The following is a 4,139-nucleotide window of genomic DNA, read 5'->3' as shown; positions in this document are numbered from 1 at the left end:
CTTTTGCTTCTGTAGAAAATCAAATTGACGATTAGCCGACGGCATTTTGCAAAGAATTTGCTTGTTCATTTCTACATACATATGTTCCCTTGATGAATGAAAATTTATTCAACTAAATGATTATTGATGAATAATTTGAATATTTATTATATGCGCCAACATTTCAAATCAAAGTAACTTTAATATTTTGATTTAATTTAAAAAAATGCACTATAAAACGACCTCTCACATCTTGGTATGTGCATTTTAGTAAATTGAAAACTATACAAATTTGATGAAAATTTTTACATACAAGTGCTTTGGTATTTTGGCATATGTATGTAAATATAGGTATATCAATATATACATACATATGTATATGTATTATGTTAGCTATGCTTGTGCAAAAGTTCAATTGGATCTTCAATTCTTATAGTGTTACATATGTATCATATTTACATTTGAATATGCATTCATTTGTTCCTTTGCAAACGAAATTTTTTTCAATTTAGATTTATTACTTGGAATAATATATGTATGCATTTTATAGATAGTATAAAACTTTGAAATTTAAAATAAAAAAAAAAATACCAGTCTAACGGTTAGACTTGATAGAAGTGAAACCTTCCGTAAAACAAACTGAGAGAGAATAAGACGAAAGCAGCATTAGGAGCGGGATAATTATAGGTTCATTATAATATTGCTATAAAGTTCATATTTTATTTTCTTCATTTTATCATTATTCATCCTCAATGTTTTCAATTTCAACAAATGATACGAGTGGCTTATATGATACAAATGCTTTGGTTTCGATGTTGTCAAAAAAAATACCCAAACGGACCGAAGAAACAGACTTACAAATTTCTTCCATTTTCGTCTACTTGTATTCATATAAAAATTTATGTCTCTTCCCACCAAAGCTAAATGTATTAGTATATTTTTTCTTGTATTTATTCAAGGCTGAAATCCCGGCGGTACTGCAATACCGGGTCAACCCGTGGCAGAGGTGGAGCAAGCCCCTAAAACACTCCGCCCATCTCCAAAAATCAGTTTAACATTTGTTGTCCTCCGATGGAGGATCTATCAGATGTTAAGCTGATAACCACACTACCTAGTCAATACATTTTAAATAATAAACCTAATAAACCTTTTGAGAATTACACACTCACAAAAATTATTTATATCAACATATAATATAACGCTTCGTAACTAAATAACTTTTAGGCCAGCACCTACAGCATGACGCGGTAGCCGAGCGACTAGCAATGTGAGCTTCCGATCCAAAATCCTTGGTTCGAATCACAAGAAAAAATAAAAGTTATTTTTATTTAGTTCGTCGCTACGTTTATATCAACATATAATATAACGCTTCGTAGCCAAGTTGGTCGCTTTTTTCGTTTCACTTTTTCCCAAATCACTCCCAACGATTCTAAAGAAGTTTTCACTTCAATAAAAGAAAACTTCAAAGAAACGTATGTATTTGCATATACATATATATTTGTTATTTTTGGACAAAAAGAAATTGGGCATTGTTATACATACATTTGTTTGAAATAAAATTGACCGACAGCATTTTGCAAGGCATTTGAGGCATTACGTTTTTATTTCCGTTCTGTAATTTTTCATCCACATCCTATTGCAGGAGGTATACAAGCATGGTTTGTATACAAGTTTTGATATTCAAAATAAATAAAAGAATAATTTTAACAAACCCAAGATATACTCCATATTTACATATTTTATAGGATAAAAAAGCATATTCGTATGTTACCGTAAGTATGTATATTTGGATTAGTAACAAAATCTGTTTAAACTGTTTCTTACTACAAACATATGTATGTACATGTATGCATACACATGTAAGAAACAATTAAGCAAAAGTTCAATGTACTGAAGCAACCATGACCTACCTCACGTATTGGCATATTGATGCCCTATTGTATGTATGTCCGTACATACATATACATACATTCTCGACTCCCAGCAAAACTATGCTTATTAGTATATACATACATATGTGTGTACATACAACAGCACACACAAAGCACTGGCTTTATGCCTCTGCACGCGTATGTTTCCAAAGCTAAAATTATAAGCCTAGCGACTGCAAGAACAAAATACATTCATAGGCGCAGTCGCAGCGGTCAGATTTTTTTAGTCGCAACGACGCTGAAAAATCCAAAATATTCTATAACACTAAGTTCGAGCTCATATGCTCATATGCCCATATGCCAATTTTCTCGCCAATTCGAAAATAGTCAATGTTGTAATATTTCGCGTTGAATTATTTGCCAATATTTGGTAAATCTTCAATTTTTGTGAAGTCGAGTGGCCGCGGCTCCGTACATATGTATGCATCAATATATGTATGTAAATATGTGTTCTAAATTCTCGACAGCAATAGCAAATCGAAATATTCTGTCGCAAGTGCTCGCAGCCTCATATGTATGTATGGCTATGAGAGTTTGTATGCATGTATTTATGTACTATATATGAGTGTTTTGCTTTTGCACGTCCATAGGAACAATTTTTTATATGCAGATATTTATTTTATTGAGCTCAACGAATATGTGTATTGATATTCTAATGAAATCCTGTCGAATTGTATTATTGGTATATGTTTCTTTAAGATCCTCTTACCAAATAAATATTATTACCTTAAGAAAATGAAATACTAGTTTTTTTAATTTTAATTTTTTATTTTTATTCACAGAAATTTATGTATATGTATATATATTACAAAAATTGTAGTGCTTTAAAAATCTAGGCTCGGGTGCTAGCTGAAAGAGAAGAAAAAATAAAAAAGAAACCTGTAAAATAGACTAAAAAATAGAAAAAACCTGAAACGGGAAAATACCTGTAAAATATATAAATAAAAAAAATCTGAAATATAGAAAAGTGGAAAACCCTGATATAAAAGAATAGGTATCATCATATGCAAAAGATAGCTAATAGATTATTAATTACCTGTGTGAACGGCGAATCTCTTTTCGTTGGGCCCTGGCTTACAACCTACTTATAACCTACAGCTTTTTAAATTTATTTTGTAGTTTTCTTTCTTTGACTTTATTAACCTCATTATTATCATATTAAGAAAATTTATTTTATAATATAATATAAACGTATAATAATTCAAAGAAGGTTATAGGCATGTTTTTATGATGGAACTCCCTTCCCACAGCCCCCAGGCCGCGCCACCACTCTCATTCGTCACTAATAATCGAATATTGCTGAATGTACTTTAAATCTCTTCCCGTTAGTCCCTACTCCTACTACTACTATTTTTACCTTACTTTCCTTTTAATACTTTATCTTTACTACTATCTGTAATTTTAATTTTAATTTTGATTTTACTGTTTATCTTTTTATGTAAACTATTCTTAAGGTCAATCATTGTAAAAATAACCTATGGTTGTATGTTTTGACTTAGTAATAATAAATAATAATAAATAAATAATATTTGCTTAAATTTAATCTAAAAACTCTTAGTTTTCCCTATTTCCCACTATTTATAGCACACTCTAGACTTCACAATCCGCATAAGCTGTTCAAATGCAAAGTTCAAAAACGGTTTGAGATAGAAAATTAATAAAAATAATAAAAAATTATTTTCTATGAAATATATGCACATACACATTCAAAAATAATTTAAATTTCTTAACTTCCTCCACTTTCCTGCCTCAAAACTCTAATGCTACCAGTTAGCAAACCTCACCCTCAATAAAACCTATCCACCCTAATATTATATCAAATGTATGCAATAAAACCTATCCACCCTAATATTATATCAAATGCATGCAATACATATGTAGGTATGTGTGTTTGATATTCTTGTAGGTTCGCTTTAGCGAAATCAAAAGTTTTTCTCAAACTAAAGTTCATTAGACTCTTTTGGTTTGACATGGAAATTTTGGCGCAAATTACGCAAAATCAATTCAAATTCAAAAATGAATTTTCATGCAAATAAAGAGACAAAAAGCACCTGTAACCTAACTTTGGCACAAAACGGAAGTTTCCAAAAAAAAAGCTCTTAATTCTCAAAAGCTGTTAAATTTCTGCAGTTGAGCATATTTCTGTTAACGTTCTCTGAAAAATGTCGCTGTTGTGTACCACGCGCGCAAAACGAGTACCCCTGAAGAGTGGTGCCACTTCAGTCATTG

At 30.7% G+C, this 4,139-nt stretch overlaps 1 pseudogene; it reads right to left on the bottom strand.

The window, feature by feature from the left end:
• Positions 1–929: 929 nt before the first annotated feature.
• LOC129251396 (U2 spliceosomal RNA) lies at positions 930–1,113 on the bottom strand (annotated as a pseudogene).
• Between the last annotated feature and the right edge of the window lie 3,026 nt (positions 1,114–4,139).

Source organism: Anastrepha obliqua, unplaced genomic scaffold (assembly GCF_027943255.1).
Source record: "Anastrepha obliqua isolate idAnaObli1 unplaced genomic scaffold, idAnaObli1_1.0 ptg000012l, whole genome shotgun sequence".
In the NCBI taxonomy this organism is placed as follows: domain Eukaryota; kingdom Metazoa; phylum Arthropoda; class Insecta; order Diptera; family Tephritidae; genus Anastrepha; species Anastrepha obliqua.
The sequence above is the reverse complement of the archived record's forward strand: the minus strand, read 5'-3'. Positions and strand labels throughout refer to the sequence as shown.